The sequence below is a fragment of the Leptonychotes weddellii genome, chromosome 8, assembly GCF_054177405.1.
Source record: "Leptonychotes weddellii isolate Sample4059 chromosome 8, ASM5417740v2, whole genome shotgun sequence".
In the NCBI taxonomy this organism is placed as follows: domain Eukaryota; kingdom Metazoa; phylum Chordata; class Mammalia; order Carnivora; family Phocidae; genus Leptonychotes; species Leptonychotes weddellii.
Window position 1 is genome coordinate 80,688,951 of NC_138376.1, and position 18,301 is coordinate 80,707,251.

Consider the following 18,301-nt stretch of genomic DNA (forward strand, 5'->3'; position numbering starts at 1 on the left):
GGCACCTGAGTGGTTCAGTCAGTTAAGCATTGGACTCTGGATTTCAGCTCTGGTCATGATCTCAGGGTCATGAGATGGAGCCATGCCTCAGGCTCCACATGGAGCTTTTCTTTCTTCCTTTCTGTCTTTTTTGTTTGTTTGTTTGGTGCCCCAAACATTTTTATATTTTTAAGTGATGATTTAGATAAAAAATATTTTAATTCTTGGGAGAATTTAACTCTCAATCTATTCAAAATTTACCTTTTTACATTGACAATTATACAGGAAATTGTAGCTGAGTTTAGACTAAGAGAAAGAGAATTGTTCTTGCCAAGATGCCCTCTCCCTCTGCCCCTCCCCCAATTCGCACATATGCACTCTCTATCTCTAAAAAAAAAGACAGAAAGGAAGAAAGAAAAAGCCCAGAGCTGGGATACATGACTTATAAGTATTATTCAGTATAACACTACTTATACACAGGCCATTCATAATGGTAACTATCATCATGTTCCCACTGCATCCTACATGTACCTCTAAACAATATTGCCTTGCACTGTCTTCCTTCCTTCCCTTTTCCCCAAACTGTGAGTTCCTTGATGGCAGAGACTATGTCTTTTAAATCTTGAATCTGCAGAAACTGACAAAGAGCTGGTAGTCAATAAATGCTTGTTGAATGAATAAATGAATTATAAGAGCCCTCACGTAACCATGAGTGTTACATTGTTAAATACAGTTATGGTTACCAAATGATTTATGATTTATAAACATATAAATGTTTATGAAAAGACTCAATGGTCATTTGGTAACCATACTGTGTTTAAACAATGTCACACTTACGGTTTTATATATATATATAAATATATATACAAATATATATATTTAAGTTTTAATTTATTTATTCATTTTAAGTAATCTCTATACCCAATGTGGGGCTTGAACTTACAACCCCAAGATCAAGTGTTGCATACTCTTCTGACTGAGCCAGCCAGATGCCCCCCACACATTTTTATATTTTTAAGTGATAATTTAGATTACAAAATTTTTTAAATTCTTGGGGGAATTTAATTCTCAATCTATTCAAAATTTATCTTTTTACATCGACAATTATACAGGAAATTATAGCTGAGTTTAGACTAAGAGAAAGAGAATTATTCTTGCCAAGCCTAGAGACATTTGTAATATATTTTTAAAATAGGTGTGGCTACCCACTTCTTACGTTTCTTAAGAGTAGCACTCTTACTCAAAAGAAAAAAAAAATCATGGACAAAGGACTTGAATAGACATTTCTCCAGAGAAGAGGTACAAATGGCCAACAAGCATATGAAAAGATGTTTAAAAGCACTTGTCATTAGAGAAATGCAAGTCAAAACCACAGAGAGATACCACCTCACCCATGTTAGGATGACCTCTATCAAAAAAGCCAAAAAATAACAAGTGTTAGTGAAGATGTGGACTTGTGCACTGTTGGTGGGAGTATAAAATGGTGCAGCTGCTGTGGAAAACGGAGGTTCCTTAAAAAATTAAAATTTTTAAGTTAAAAAAAATAAATTACATGAAATTAACAATATGATCCAGAAATCCCACTTCTGGGCATATATATCCAGGAGAATGGAAGGCAGGATCTTGAAGAGAGATTGGCACACTCATGTTCATTGCCGCATTATTCACAATAGCCAAGAGGTAGAAGGAATGCACATGTTCATTAATAGATGAATGGATAAAGAAAACGTGGCACATACATATAGGACTAATATTCACCTTTAAAAAAAAGGAAATTATGTCATATGCTACATGGGCATCATGAGGATGAGCCAAGTGAGATAAGCCGGTCACAATAAGACAAATACTTTAAGTTTCCACTGATCTGAGGTATCCAAAGTAGTCTAAGAGAAAGGAGAATACCGGTTTCCAGGGGCTAGGGGGAGGGGAACTGGGGAACTGTTCAACAGGTATAGAGTTTCAATTTTGCAAGATGGAAAAGTTCCAGAGATCTGTGGCACAACAATGTAAATGTACTTAACACTACTGAACTGTACACTTAAAAATGGTTAAGATGGTCATTTTTATGATATGTGCTTTTAACCATAATTTAAAATAAGATTTAAAATATTAAAAAGACTAGCACCTCACACACATACACACCATTATCAGTACATGCTTGCACATTGACCTAAGCCAGTAGACGCTTAATGTTTCCAATACTGATGGCCATGATGAAAAATATGAGAGCATTTTTTTTCTGATTTATAGCACCTAATAATAAAGACTTAAGAGGTCTAATAGTAGCATGTCTACTGTTCCACTGAAGGATGGAACTTGTTACCAAGTACTGAAAACTTCTGCTCAGACTCATACAAACTAGAAACCATTGGAGCCAATGTTATGGTAACTTATAATTATTGAATTATATGTACTGATGAATATAGGTGTCGCTATTCAGGTTTTAATAAAATGGACATAATTTTGGCCCTATTATGTTGCATGCTTACATTTTTTTGTAATGTTACATGAGATAGGGCTTATGGGATATAATTTATATCTTTTTTAAAAAGCATAGGTAAATAAAAGCTGGAATTAACATAAGACATAACAAAAACCCAGCATTAGAGAAGATGGACTTTGTTCACCAGAGGAAAAAAACCAAAACTGAGGTATCCTTCTTGCTCTATCTGCTTCCTGTCTCCTGCAGTCAGGTTTTTCACATAACTTAAAGCACGCAGGGTTACTTTCCCCAAACTACCTACTACTTCTTCTGTTCTCTTTTCAGCAGTGTGGGTTCAGTGTCACACCCAAAAAAGGGCACACCTCTTTAACCCTTTCAACTCTTGAATCAAACACACCCTTATTAAATATGCTTTTCACGTAAACAGTCAGCATCTGTCATTCAGCTCTGGCTCTGGGAGAGAGAGGCAGTGCCCAAAGGTGAGCTGGTGAGAGTTATCCAGGGTAGACTGGGAGGAGGAGGACTAGACCAAGCTCTCCTGAGAAGGAAGAAGATTGACTTTGGGAATGCCCGCACAACGACATTTCACTTCCCATAGCCTCTTGGTGGTTCCATAGAGAGCAAAAAAGAAGCAACATGATGGTAAGAAACTAACTGAAGTTTTGTTATCTCTTCATGGACTAAGACTTTGTTTTTAATTTGTATAGCATTGTTATTAATGACATCAATTAACTTCACAATGTGTTTATTGTCTAGAGCTGGCAAATTTTCTGGGTTCAAAAATCTTAAGCCATTGTGAGTAGAAGGGATATAATGGGAGGCTGAGTATTTCAGAGGCTTTCGCTTGAAGTTGAAATGAAAATGCCTCGTATGTGATCTGCTGAGTCTGCCTTTTCCTAGGTTCTTGAATATATCACAGGTCATCATTGACAAGCTACTCTCGTTAAATATATTTGAGTTAGTTCCATCAGCCAATTTTATAGAGCTGTTGTTAACTCAGTTAATCTGTTCTTTCCCCTGAGTTCAACACATCCTTTCCACCACCCCCCACCCTCCGCCCTTTTCCCAAATTTCAAAGGGAAACTGATGTCCAGCCCTTCTGAAGAAACTGGTTGGGAAACATTACGCTGAGAGTAAGGATTGATTTTTATTTTTCTTCATGGCAGAAGATGGTAGAACTCCATTACACATTCTTTTAAGATGTAGGTTACCTTTCAAATGCGTTCTTCAGTGGGCGTCGGCTGCTCTCTTACCGGCCTGTCCCCTTAACAAGCTATTATGTATTGCACATACTTTCCCCAAACGAGATTTTATTAGGACACAGAAATTTATGGGACAGACTTGGCTTCTTACAACCTGTCACTCGAGAAATACTATGGCTTTAAATAAGTTATGAGAAAAAAGCAATCTTGTAAACTTTTAAGAAAAAGAAGTTTATATAATGTCTATTAGACTTTGCTTCACTAGTTTGATCATGGAAGCATAAATATTAAGCCCCGAGTAAGTGTTGGACATTATTGCTGTTTTCTTTGTTGATATGTCACACTGGCCCCTATCTTTTGATAGGCCAGACACAATGGTTTAATAACTATACTGACAAATGTCTTTACACTAAGCTGAGTTTCTCATCTTCCTCTCGAAATCTTAACAGAGTAAGTACCCGTGTTTTGTAAGAAATACTTTTCAAAAATGATGTGCCAGATTTAAAAAAATTAAACTTCTTAAGTTTAAGGGCAGTATGACTATGAGCCTTCCAGAAGCGTTTTAAGTTGAGTAAGTGAAATTTCTGATATTTTGGTCAACCACCTTATTAAGATAATTGTAAATATCTACAAATGTACTAAGCAGATGAATTTAAGCATAGCCTACGTACCTTGGTAAGGAAGCCTTGGGGTGGGGTGGGGGAGAGCTGGGAGAGGAGGGATATTGGCCAGGCTGATGATCCTGAAGGTTGTTTCTCCCTTGAGTTTCTCTGATATGACGTAAAGGTGCATGGGAGACACTGCGGGTCCTAATGGTGTCCTGGCTAGTGAGACCACATTTTAATTTGAATTCAAACGTTGAAATGGGCAGGAACCTGCTGCCTGTGTCTCCAGGTGTAATCAGTATTAGGGCAGTGCTCAACCTAGGCGCACAGACTTGTCCTCCTCAAGCCTGTACAGGAGTAGTGTTTGCAAAACGCAATCCAAACGTGCAAGCCAAGGCAGAGAGAAGGCATCCGAGGCTCACGCTGCCTGCCAGAAACAGAGCGGTGAGAGGTGATGAAATGCTTTATTTTTCAAACTGAAGGAACAGCACCTTTCTCATGGACTTCCCATGCCCAGCATCCACACAGTCCCAGTCCTCCAAGACTGGAGCTAGTAGAGGGAGTGAGGAACAAGAGCAAATTCTGTGGGAGCCGAAATCAGGGGGATCTTTCTGAGGGTAGAAAAGGAGTGGAAGGACCAGAAGATCCAGAGAATAGAACAAGATAGTAGACGCTGAATGAAAACCCATCCTTTGATAGGCCCCGGTGAGTTAAAGTATGAATTCCTCCCCAACTTGGTAGTTCTGATGTTGTTTTCTGGGCTCCCCTGGGGCTGCCCATCCAGCCCCTCCTCCTGGGTCTTCACTGTCCACTCCTGGTCCTTCACCTGCTCCTCCTCCCCACCTTCCTTAGCAGCACACTTTGCTGCTCAGCTCTTTCTAAAGTGACCTTCCTGGTTTCTCCCAGATCTTGTTTCGGTGTGTGTGTATGTGTGTGAAAGAGAGAGAGAGAGAGAGAGAGTGTCAAATGCAGCCAAAAGGAACAGAGTAGGAAATGGAAGGAGAAAAATGGCACGAACATCATTAAGCATCTTCTGGTCCCACAAGCTCTGTGTGACCTTGAACAAATCACTTTCCACACCACAGTTTTCTTAAATGGAAAATGAGGATGACAGCTACCACCTCACCAGACTGTTATGAGGTACCTGGGTCATGGTAGGTTCTTAAGAAATGTTAGCTGAAATAAATCACAAAGAAGGAAGAGGAAAAGTGTAAGTATATAAGATGTGTTCAGTGCCATTAGAAAGCAAAGAAATGCATGTTTACCTAGTTATTGTAAAATATAGCACACATCACAAAAATGTATAAAATATAAATGTAGAGTATAATGAATAATTATAAAACAAGCATCTATAAAACTAAGTGCAGGTCAGGAAGTAGCACATTGCTCTCCTGTCTTAAGTCTCCTGTGGGCCTCTCTGGTCATCCTTCCCTCCTCCCTCACCACCAGGGCCAGTACAAGGGTTAGGGAGTGGGGCACTTGCCTCAGGAGCAAAGTTTAAGGGGTGCCAAGAAACTCAGCCATCAAGGGGTGCCTGGATGGTTCAGTTAAACGTCTGGCTCTTAGTTTCAGCTCAGGTCGTGATCTCAAGGTTGTGGGATCGAGCCCCTCATCGGGTTCTGTGCTCAGTGTGGAGTCTGCTTGGGATTCTCTCTCTCCCTCTCCCTCTGCCCCTCCCCCCACTCTCTCTTTCTCTCTCCCTCTCAAATAAAAATAAATCTTTAAAAATATTACATTCAGGGGCGCCTGGGTGGCTCAGTTGGTTAAGCAACTGCCTTCGGCTCAGGTCATGATCCTGGAGTCCCGGGATCGAGTCCCGCATTGGGCTCCCTGCTCAGCGAGGAGCCTGCTTCTCCCTCTGACCCTCCCCCCTCTCATGTACTCTCTCTCATTCTCGCTCTCTCAAATAAATAAATAAATCTTTAAAAAAAAATAAAAATATTACATTCAAGTAATATATCTGAATGTAATATTTTATTACAATATTTTGAATTTATTGAAAATATTTGAACTTCCTGGAAAATAAGTTAATACAAAAAAATCTATGATGAATAAAATATCAAAATTTTACATACAGGATCTCTGCCATAAGCAGTAACCACTAACTTAACTGTTATAAGCATCACATCTCCACTTTTCTGTATATAGCTATGAATATATCCCAAGACAATGCAAATCCGTTTTCCTATTCTTGGCTTTCACATAAATGGAATTATATGCTGTGTTCTCATTTGTGTCTGGATTCTTATGATCAACTTCTATTTATAAAATTCATCCATTGGTCGTATGCAACTATGTTCGCTCCTTTATATTGCTGCAGAGTATTCTATTGTATGAATGCACCACAATTAACTTACTCATTTTACTCTTGATGGGGCCTGGGTCTGTTTCTTGTTGGGGGCTCTCACAAGCAAAGCTGCTGTGAACATTCTTGTGCACTTGTTCTGAACAATGTTCGTGAGCTTCTGGAGAACAGCAATTCTCAAAGTGAGGTCTGGGGATCTTTGGGCGTTCCCGAGATCTTCTGGGGACGACCGTAACGTCAAAACTACTTTCATAACAATGCTGAGATATTATTTGCCCATCACTGTCATGCTCTCATGAGTGTACAGTGGAGATCCAGAAGCAACATGATGTGGAAGGATGTCTTGTTCTGCTGGCTAATAGAAGGCGTCCTGACTATTGTTGGGCTTTATGACTCAGCTTTAATTTCTGACCAGATACATGTTGATAGATATAACCTACATAAACAAAAGCTCTTGGGGTCCTTAAGTTTTAGGAGGGTCAAGGGGTTCTGAGGCCAGAATTCTGAGAATTGCTGCTCTAGGGAGTGTCCTGAAGAGAGGAATTGTTTGCTCATAGGACGTACCTATCTTCAAATCTATCAAATAATGCCAGTGTTTTCCAAAGTAGTAGCACCCATTTACACTCCACGCACCAGTGTAGAAGAGTTCCTATCTCTCCATAGCCTCTCTTATATTTGGAATTATCATTCTTTGTAATTATTTTCCAATCTGATGGGTGTGTAAAGATATCTCATTGTGGATTTTCTTTTTCATTCCCTTGATTACTAATTAGGAATGTATCCCACAGAAACAATTAAGAATATGTGTAGAGATAAGCAATAGATATGCTTTCTGCAGACTGCACTGCATTGAAAATAACATAAATAACCAACTAGGAATTGTAGTACATTAACAGGATGGAATTCAATGTAACCATTAAAAATACTACTTTTGGGGCGCCTAGGTGGCTCAGTCTTATTAAGCGTCTGCCTTCGGCTCAGGTCACAATCCCAGGGTCCTGGGATCGAGCCCCACATTGGGCTCCTTGCTCAGCAGGAAGCCTGCTTCTCCCTCTCCCACTCACCCTGCTTGTGTTCCTGCTCTTGCTATCTCTCTCTCTGTCAAATAAATAAATAAAATCTTTAAAAAAATATTTAGAAGTATATTTATTGGCATGAATTCAGTGAAGAACAATATACCAAAAAGCTTATCTCAAACAGTATATAATGCCCTGAAAAAAAGCCAGGAAGACAAAAATAATAATAGTGGTATCTTGGGAAGGAAAAATTAAGGCTACTTTATATTTTCTTCATTGTTCTTGTTTGTATATTCTGACTTTCAAATATGAATATGTATTTCTTTTTATTTTTTTAATTTTTAAGGTTTCTTTTTCCATCCATCTCTTCCCCAGAGACTGTGCTAGGTGTTTTACAAACATTTCAGTTAATCCTCAAAAAATTCAGAGGATGTGTCTGAAACTGGATTTGGGGAGGAATCATTTGAGAAGGGGACTGAGGCTAAGACAGGCCTTTGCTCTCGTCTGATGATGGTTCACTGAGGACTTAAGGAAAAATTCATTGCCCCCAAACTACTTACCATTCTACTATGCACTGTTGTCTGGCTCTTGCTTGTTGATAGGTGGGTGAGTAAGGGATTTCTGGAAAATATGGTTGATGTGTTCATTTGACAGATATTTGAGTGCCCAAGGGTACCATGCCTTGAGAAAGGGTTAGGGACGCAGTGGTAAGCAAAATTACATTCTTGTACTCATGCAGCTTATGTTCCATAAAGAAAGACAGATGACAAAGCATACACATCAGTACAAAGCACAGTTCAAGTAATGATGAGTGCTATGAAGGAAAAGAAAGGAAGATAAGGTTATAGAAAGTGAGGTTCTATTTTACATAGCATGACCCAACAGTGTCCACTCTACCTAGTTGCATATCTTCTTTTATACATTATGATCAGGGCGGGGGGAAGCTTAAAAAGAGAAGGGGTAGACTTCTGTTTGTTTTCTTTATTCTAGTCATAACCCATCAAAGGTGAGCCCTCATAAGCAGTGAATGACATGCCAAGTTCTGCAGACACGCTAACTCTTATAGAAACTGCATCTGATATGGCTGTTCTCATCTCCAACTCAGCAACTGAAAATCGTAAAATAATCTTACTATTTACTTAGTTTTTGTAATTTAAACTTGGGCCATGAAACATCAGCAAAATATCAGACCATCAATTATGCCAGCCACCACTGTCTTAGGACAATTTGTGCTTTCCACAGCACGTTCATGTATATCATTTCAGGTGAATTTCTCAGTAATCCTGTATGACAGATGAGGAATATTTTGAAAGGATAAATGATTTGATCCCTACATAGTAATATTCCTGAGTTCTTTTCATGAAAGCATTCACTCTGCTTCTTAGTTTGGAATGTATTGCCAGGAAGTCAATAATTCTCACTAGAAATTATGGAAAACAGAAATTTGGGGGAAAATATATATTAATTGGAAAGATAAAGATTGTTCCATTTTGTTTCTAGAAATAACTCCATTATTTCCTGCCATGCTTTTCAATATGGTTAAACTAACCTTAAGTCTCAAGGTCACTAGAAGTCTCAGAGACAGCCTAGGGTCCAGAGTGCTGTGTTGGAGAGGCTTCATCCTTGATAGAACTGCCACCTCCAGGTTCCTTCTCTCTTCCTGGCCTCCCTCGCCTTACCGTGGACTTGACCCCTAGCTGTGCCTGGTCGGGGGAGCCAGGCATGCTGCGACAGACCTCTCCAGGGCTGCTTCCTGCTCTCCTTCCCAATTTATTCCCTATCTCCCTCATCACGTCATTTATATATGGATGACCTAACTGGAAGTTATCCCCTGGGATTTGAGTACTTGGATTCTGAGACCCAGTGATAGTTTTCTTGTGTTTAAAGGACTTATTTTTTTAATTGAGGTAAAATTAGTATATATTGTATAAGTTGCAGGTGTACACTATAATTCACTATTTGTATACACTACAAAGTTATTGCCCACTGTAACTCTAGTTGCTGCACGTCACCATAGAGTTGTGACCTTTCACTCAGTTAGCTCACCCTCACCCCTTCTCCTCTGGTAACCACCAACCTGTTCTATATATACAATGGAATATCATGCAGCCATCAAAAGGAATGAGATCTTGCCATTTGCAATGACGTGGGTGGAACTGGAGGGTGTTATGCTGAGCGAAATAAGTCAATCAGAGAAAGACATGTATCATATGACCTCACTGATATGAGGAATTCTTAATCTCAGGAAACAAACTGAGGGTTGTTGGAGTGGGCAGTGGGGTGGGAGGGATGGTGTCCTTATTCTTGATCTTTGACATGAGCAATTGTGCAAGTCATTCTTTTAAATTGCATAAAGAACATGTTTTTTTGGTTCTGGGTCAATAGAACCAATTTGACTACTTCACAGGCATATTTCCATTTTCCAGTCTGGCTAAGCTTCTTCACTCCAGTTAGGAAATAACTAGTTGGTGATTTGAATATGCTAAACGAGATAGACATACAGTCCGGGAGGTAGTAAGAAATACTGTGCTATAAATTTCAAATTCCTCGGTCTCCTCTTAGTTACACATTATGCATAGGGAAAAAAATTCACCAAATTAGGATTAAATATCTCTATATGAAGCAAATACTCCAGCGTGATAGTTATCTTCACCTTTGGGAGAAAAAGAAAAAGATGGTCAAACTCTGTTCAATTTACACGTAGAGAAATATTGTGAGTTACTTGTTACCCATAATCAGGTATGTGGTATCAGTGAGGATCCCAGCACAGGGAACAGAGCACCCAGGGAATTGAGAAAAATAATGAGGGACTATTTACAAACTGTGGGAAAGGTGTTAAGGAAAACAAGAGAAGCGAAAGAAGCTTAAGCTTCCCAGTTCTTTGCTCTCCTGGCCTCTTCCAAAATCCTGTCCCTAAATCCATAATCCAGAATTTGGGTTTCTTTTTCTTAAAGAAATATCTCAAAATTCATCCTGCCTCACAGAACCTGGTTCTACCCCAAGCAAAGGATAGTGAATCACTCCCCGGCAGGCACCAGTTGAGACCCTTCTTTCCCATCCTAAGCCTGAAGGGGAAAGAGGAGGAAGCAGTCACTGGGAACTGGAGAGAAGTATGGCTGCCGAGAAGGCTGACAGACAGAAGCCATGGTCAACCCTGCTCACACCCAACCCAGAGCACAATGAGGAGGAGGGAGTGGGTGGAAAACACCTGACCTCACCGCAGTCCCCCCTTTGATTTCCCATCAGTGCCTTCCACTGGCTGAACCAAACCAAAGCCAAAGGGTAAGGGAGTCAGTTTCTATATTCCATCATGGTCAAGGGCTTGGGGCAAAGAGAAGGGTGAGGAAGGATGGGCAAACAAAAATATCCACTGTTTACAGAGTTCCCTGATTCTAAAGACAGCATGCCATAATAAGTGAGAGCTTATCTGCTGTTGACTCTATCATGTCCATTTTTGTATTGCAAAGCCTAGGACTACGCATGTCCCACAGGCGTAACCTACTATTTGGATGCAGTCAGACATTCATAAAAGTGGTGTATAAATCATATTCTAGTAAATAAAATCGTATTTTTCTATGATCTATGATAACCTCAAATGGGAAAAATTACTGAACTTTTAGAAAGCCTGACTTGTGGCTTAGGAACATTACTTAGACTCCTTGGGTTATGGTTTGCTTCTTTCAGGTAAGGAGAAAATTCTGGCACAAAGCAGACTCTCAATAATGATGAGTGGAATGAATGAATTAAATGATCCCACAATTTAAACACTCTATGATTTTATCTTCCTTTCTGATTGATCAAGTGTCTGTGGCTTTAAATAATTAGGTTTCACTCTGCTTCTGTCAAACAGTGACTGTCCTAAGGTCAAATCTTAACTGGAACTGGGAGTCTACTTTTCAAAAGAAACTCTTTATTTCTTCATTAAACCCTTTGGAGGAGCAAAAAATACTTTGGAATAATGAACATTTAACTATTTCATGAATGATGGCTTTCATATTCAATAATGCCTCTGTTTCAGGGCACTGTTAAACTTGAAAGTTAGAACAAGCCAGGCTGTCACTTCATTGACTCAGTAATATACCCATGATTTTATACAACAGGGTGTGATCATTGTGTGGCTTGAAGCATGAGAAAAAAACAAACAGGGGCACTTGGGTGTCTCAGTCGATTGAGTGTCCGACTCATGATTTTGGCTCAGGTCATGATCTCAGGGTCTCGAGATCAAGCCCTGAGTTGGGCTCTGTGCTCAGCAGGAGTCTGCTGGAGACTCTCTCTCTCTCTCTCTGTCCCTCCCCCCACTTGTGTGCATATTCTCTCTCTCTCTCTCAAATAAATAAATAAATCTTAAAAAGAAAAGAAAAGAAAAAAGACAAAACATATTGTGGTGGAAAGTAGGGAAGTACATATCACCTTAAGTTGAAGGGACAGAGAAGAGATTAAAAAAAATAAATAAAGGGGAACAAGAATGAGCCATAGAAATAGGGTGGGGTGGGCATTGGGAGTGCAGACAAGTACTGGAAACAGTGCAGGGCAAAGTAAGCATCCCTCTTGAGAGACAGGGGAGCCGTGACAGCGGAGAGAGGCTCTGAAGGCCTAATGTAAAGTATTATTGATTGCACCATATGAAGTCGGACCGTAGATCAAAAATGGTTGAATGCAGTAATTTCACATGTCTTTTGGCAAAAGGCCTGCTTGTTACTAAACATGTTATAGTCTGTGGGTCGTTTAGTGTAACCTTAGTCTTCAATCATTATACCAGCCCTGGAAGAAAGCATTATAACAGCACAAATGGAATAACCAAGGTCCATAGTTCTGTCTCCAGAATCATCATATTTAGTATACTCTGAGGGAAGGAAACTGTATAACATATAAAAGAAAAATATTTATTTAAAAAGTTAAAATGAAAAGTTTGAGTGCTCAATAGGTCAAAGTTTATTTATGTGAATATTTCTTCTTTTACATTTTGTATATTTGTGTGTGTGTGTGTGTGCATGTGTGTATTTGGGGTGGGCCATATTTATTACCACAAACAATACTGAAAAGAAAAAAAACCGCAAAATGGAAAGAGAGAGAGGAGAGTAGGTAATTTGAAATGCCTATTCCAATCTAGGTCTGTACCATCAGGGATCCATCTCTAGATCCTCCCTTAGATGTACCTTCATCTGTCTGGGATTCTGGGGCTGGGATGATATATCTGCTGCACGCATACCATGGAAAAACATGATTTCGATTTTCATTCTAAAAGTCTTTAGTATGAACATCCTGGAAGTTGTAAGAAAAGGGTAATAGCTCCTCATGAAAGTCTTTCTTGCTTTTTGTGTGTTTCTCTTTCTTGCATCCCAACTCTCTACATCAGATTGTCCCTCCGACTTTGACTGTTTCTCCTTTTCCCACTCTCCCTCTTTATTCTTTCATCATCACCTGTTTTGAAAGTATTTCCTGTTTATCGAATGGAATTTGCTAACCTTTGCTTTTACTTTTTAAAATTGAAGGGTGGGGCACCTGGCTGGCTCAGTGGGTGGAGTGTGCAACTCTTGATCTCAGGTCGTGAGTTCAAGCCTCATGGTGGGCATGGAGCCTACTTAAAAAAAAAAAAAAAGTTGAAGGGTTTTTGAAAGTTGAAGTACTTAAATCCCTTTATTTTTTAAGCCACACAACTAAAATGATTTTTTTAAAAAAAAACCTATGCATAAAAAAAAGTTCTCCCCAATGCAAACACATATACACTTGTTGAGAACCGAAGGTGTTATCAAAGTAACATGCCATCCTATCATTTACAATAATGTGCATTAGACTCATTCCTCATCATGGCTGAACTGAAGGAGCTACTTTAATTAAAGGCATTTTTTTTTTTTAAGAAATCAAAGTGAGTGCTTAGGGAATCACAAGTGTTGCAAAAAAAGAGTTACTTTTGTACATCAATGAGCCTGCTTTAGTAGGAGGCACATGTGAGTACATGTAAAAAGATCTTGACCTGCTTTCTGGAGTCAGGTTTGGGCTGGTAGCCAGCAGGAGCCCTGAAGAAATGGAAGTTTGTGTGCAAGGAGCTACACTGCCCTGCAGCATCCTCACATGGGCAGAATAGAGCTGCAGATTCTTGACAATACTAAGTCTTGCGCAAAAAAGATTTCCATTCTGTTTTGGTTTTGGGTACACCTAATCATGTTTCTACTTATCTCCAAGAGTGTTGGTAACTCCCTTTGGGAAGGGAGAAGGGATGTTACTAATTCCAGTAGCAGCAAATACTTTATGTCCACTGCTAGCTCCAAGTCCCTGTGCTAAGTGTTGGGAATGCACACAGGACATTTTTCCTGCTCTTAAGGGGCTTATATTCCACTTATATTCCCCAAAAGGTGGGAAACACATGAAGGACTTATTTTTAAACCGTGTGTTAATTACATTTTCATATAATATGCTCAACATATTTTTGTTCAACCTCCAAATCTGATTTCAGGTAAAGTACTTCTAAATTTAAAGCAACGACTCCAATAGGCAATCAGGAGGTTGGGGGTGAGCGAGGGGGACCGTGGGGGAGTTAAGCACACTATTTTGCTTATATGTCCAGACATTTTCGTATGTTAGCAATTTGTAGTATATTAACAATTAATCCTGTATTTCCTGGCCTTTTGCTCCCCCCGAGTTGAGAGGATTGTCGAGATCTCTGAAATTACACTAACAGTACAAAGCGACTTTTACTCAGTGGCCGCTGCGGATCGCAGGCGCTGCTGCAGAAGGTCGGGAATCACGAGAGCTCTGCAGCCAGTGCTGGGGGGGCCTCCGCTCTCCGCTGGAGTATGGGCTCGCCTCGATGCTTACACACGCCCCTAACGAGCCACATTTCATATTAACCAACAAGAGCACTCTAAAACAAGCCCTAGCACACGACCCATGGGCCATCTCTGAAGTAGAGCTGTTGTGGACTGCACTCCTCCCCATTGGGCGGGAGTGACCGAGGATTCCAAGTGCAAGTTCTGCACAGTGAGGTAGGCCGGCTGCCTTAAATAAGGCGGGCAGAGAGTACACGGGAAAGAGCTAACTGCAAAGGCGGGGGTCTTGGGTTGCAGGGCTCTGCTGTAGTCTGTGAACACCCAGCCCGAGAACACTCAGGACCCTGACCCAGCAGGGAGGAGAGCCTGGGGTGGAGCCTAGGAGAGCAGGAAGAAGGCTGATTGGCCCTCATGGCCTCTTAGCAAAACACTCCCCTTCCTGACAGATTGCGGTGGAGGTTGAGCGAGTAGGTGCTGAGCCCCATCCTACCTTTAGCACTCCAGGTGCAAAGGCTCCTACTTAAGAAGGTCCCTACTCTGTACTTGCAGGCCATTTAGTTTTTCATTGTCCATCTGCCATGCTCATTCTTCCTCCATGAACACTGGAAAGAAAAATCCCTGGCTGAATAGAAATACATGTCCTGTTTTAAGAAGGGGTGTTTCTCAAAGACATGACTGTGAACTTTACTTCGGATGAACTCTGCTCAGAGTGCCTTGCATAGAGATATGCTGGAGACGCCCAGGGACCTGTCTCCTGGGGGAAGGCTGCATTCCCCTGTAAATGAGGACCTAGCTCTTAAAATGACCCGAGGCTCCCATTAACTAAGAACTCTGAAATGGGCACCTGAGCCAGATGGATTGTTTCTCACGGGAAAGTTTTATTTTTAAACCAACTTTATTAAGATATAACTTATATATAAAAATTGTACCAATGTGAAGTATACAGTTTGATGAGTTTTGAAAGATATGTACATGTGTGAACTATCACCACAATTAAGATATAGAACATTACCTTTACCCCCCAAGTTCCCTTGTGCCTCTTTCCAGTCACACTGCACCCGTCCACCCCCTCCCTACCCTCAGGCAACCACTGATCTACTTTCTATGATTATATATTAGATTTGCATCGTCTAGAATAGCATATCAATGGAACCATACAGTATGTAACCTTTTGAGTCTGGTTTCTTTCACTTAGCATAACATTTTTTTTTTTTAAAGATTTTATTTATTTATTTGACAGAGAGAGAGACAGCGAGAGCAGGAACACAAGCAGGGGAAGTGGGAGAGGGAGAAGCAGGCTTCCCGCCGAGCAGGGAGCCCGATGTGGGACTCGATCCCAGGACCTGGGATCATGACCTGAGCCGAAGGCAGATGCTTAATGACTGAGCCACCCAGGCGCCCCACTTAGCATAACATTTTTAAGATTTATCCGTGTCATTACATGCTTCAGATGTTTGGCCCTTTTTACTGAGTAGTATTCTGTTGTATGGATGTACCAAATTTGTTTCACCATTCACCATTGATGGGCATTTAAGCTGTTTCCGGTTTTTGACAATTACGAATGCAACTGCTGTGAACATTCATGTATAAACAGACAAAGCTCTACAATTCTAAGAAGTTCAATACACAAAACAGCAGCCTGGCAGGTGATAAACTGGCTGCGCTTCTGAGGGCAGGAGGAGTCAAGTAGTTGATGAGGCCGAATTACAAAGAGCAACCGGTTTTGTAAAAAGCATCTATAGCCAAAAATGAAAAAAAAAAAAATGCCTGCACTGAGGCAGATAGGACTGCTGATCAGGCACCTTTCAACCGCATGGGAAAAATGGATTGCAGCATGATTGGCTGGACAGAGTAATACAATACACTTAATGGTTTTCCTTTGACATGGGCTAAAATTGAGCCAACAGTCTCAACCCTTTCTGCCTGGGTACTTCTTTAGAATATGTTTGAAGGCCTGTCCACGCAGTGGAGACAAAGTGCTCCATCTCCATTGTTAGAAAGACTACTGGTGGGGTGCCTGGGTGGCTCAGGTCATGATCCCAGAGTCCTGGGATAGAACCCCTCATCGGGCTCCCTGCTCAGTGGTGAGTCTGCTTCTCCCTCTCCTCCCCACTCGTTCTCTCTCTCTCTCAAATAAATAAAAATTTTTAAAAATCTTAAAAAAAAGAAAGACTACCAGCTGTGGAACCTTGGACAGGGATAATAAACCTTGGCAAATGGGCATCAGAAGAGTACCTACCTCAAGGGCTGTTAGGATGATTAGATGGGATTCCATGTAAATTTGCAAATGTCTAGCGCCTAAGAAGGGCTCAGTAAGCATAAACTATGTTTAAAAATCATGTAATACCTTTGACTTAGAGTAAGAATCCAAATATATTCCTTAGGTAGTTGGAATGTTTACTTTTCTTCTTAAATCACACAGTGAATTCTTCCTATATTATTTATATAACCATTGTAGGATTGAATTATTAATCAAAATCTGATTAGAGTTTAGAAGTGTATCAGTTCAGTCACAAAAGCTCCCAGTGGCTGCAGCAGGGGCCCATCTCCTCATGCAGCAGCTAGCTAGTTCCAAAGCTCCCGCCAGGTGCTTCTCAAACAAAAAGAATCACTCAGGGCTTGTCAGTAAATGTGGTTCATGAGCACTTCCTCAGAGCCGATTCTGGGGGTGTATGGCCTGCATACAACCTCTTCCTCTGGGCTGACTCTGTCTCAAGGGTGCCCTCTGCACCTCCCCGTCCTCTGAAAGGAGTCGCCATGGTGGAGCTGAAGGAGCACGTGTTGGAAGCTGAGGACTTGGGTTTGATCCTGACTTTATTGTCCTACCCCCCCTTTGTCTCTGCGTTGGAGCTAGGCTGTCGCAGAATTACATGATGTTACACTGCCTGCCCGAGCTGTCTCAATAAATGCTTGTTGACCATGTTTATTTCCAAGGTTTATCTTACAGTCTTTCGTATTTCCCACCACTTCCAAAGTCCACTGGCGGCATTTAACTCAAAGGAAATGGAGCTGCTTTGAACAGTGATTCAGAAATCTCTCTGTAAACAGTCAATATTGTAAAAACTGCCCTGAATGTTCGCCTTCCAGGAAAGGTGGGGCTCAAGCTAGCTCCCAGGTTTTAAGTGGAAGAGGTAATTCTTGGGTTCTTGTAGCCACACGTGTGGTCCTGGTTTCAGTGGGTTCGTTACGCTGAGCACGCGGCCTTCCTTTAGGAGCCAAGGCTGGGCTAGCTGCCGAAGCTCCTACCCTTTCCTAGGATGGCCTCCTCCTCTTCCTGCCTGCCCCGGGCCCTCACCTACCCCCTCCCCAGGCAAACCCCGGCCGCCGCAGCGCCCATTGGCAGGTTTGCTTTTATTGATAAGTTCAGAGCGGCCTCCGCGTCCGGCGCCGGCACCAGGTGCCCGCCGTTTGGCTCCAGGCTATGTAGGAGGTGCACGTTTTTCCCCGTCCCCGAATCCGTGCGGAACGACGCGGGCGGCCCAGACCCCTTCCCACGGGTGGGTCGGCTTCCCGGGCTCGCGCCTGAAGCCCTGCGGGGCGGTGAGGGACGGGCCTCCGGCTGAGGTCGGCGTGGGCAGAGCCAGCTGCGCTCCGATCCCTCGGCGCCCCCCACCGCCCCCGCCCCCCGGGCCGGAGGGGCGGGTATGCGAACGTGGTCGCCCAACACCTTCGCCCTCCTTCCTCCACGTACTCCCCGTATTTGCACTCCTAGGAGCTCCCCGCGGGGGAAAGGCCTCTCCGGTGAGCTCCAGAGCGGCCGCATCGCTTTGGGGGGGCCAGCGGGCGTTTGAATGCCCGCGTGCTTCTCCCATTGGAGGAGTGCGGGCCGGGCCCGCCGGGAACCACTGGTGTGGCTACCCGCCGACCCAGGTGCTCGAATCCTGGTTTTCTAAAGAGTTTTCATTTGCAGTTGTGTTGCACCCAGGTGGCTTCTTTCTGTTCTAGAGGAGAGTGCTAGAACTTTTTACTCATTTTCCTTTCTTC

The 18,301-nt window shown here is 41.8% G+C and overlaps 1 protein-coding gene across 1 annotated transcript in view; it reads left to right on the forward strand.

Annotated features, from left to right (window-relative positions):
• Positions 1–18,301, forward strand: part of CRYBG1 (crystallin beta-gamma domain containing 1) — a 185,798-nt gene that overhangs the window by 117,868 nt on the left and 49,629 nt on the right. The window lies entirely within an intron of this gene.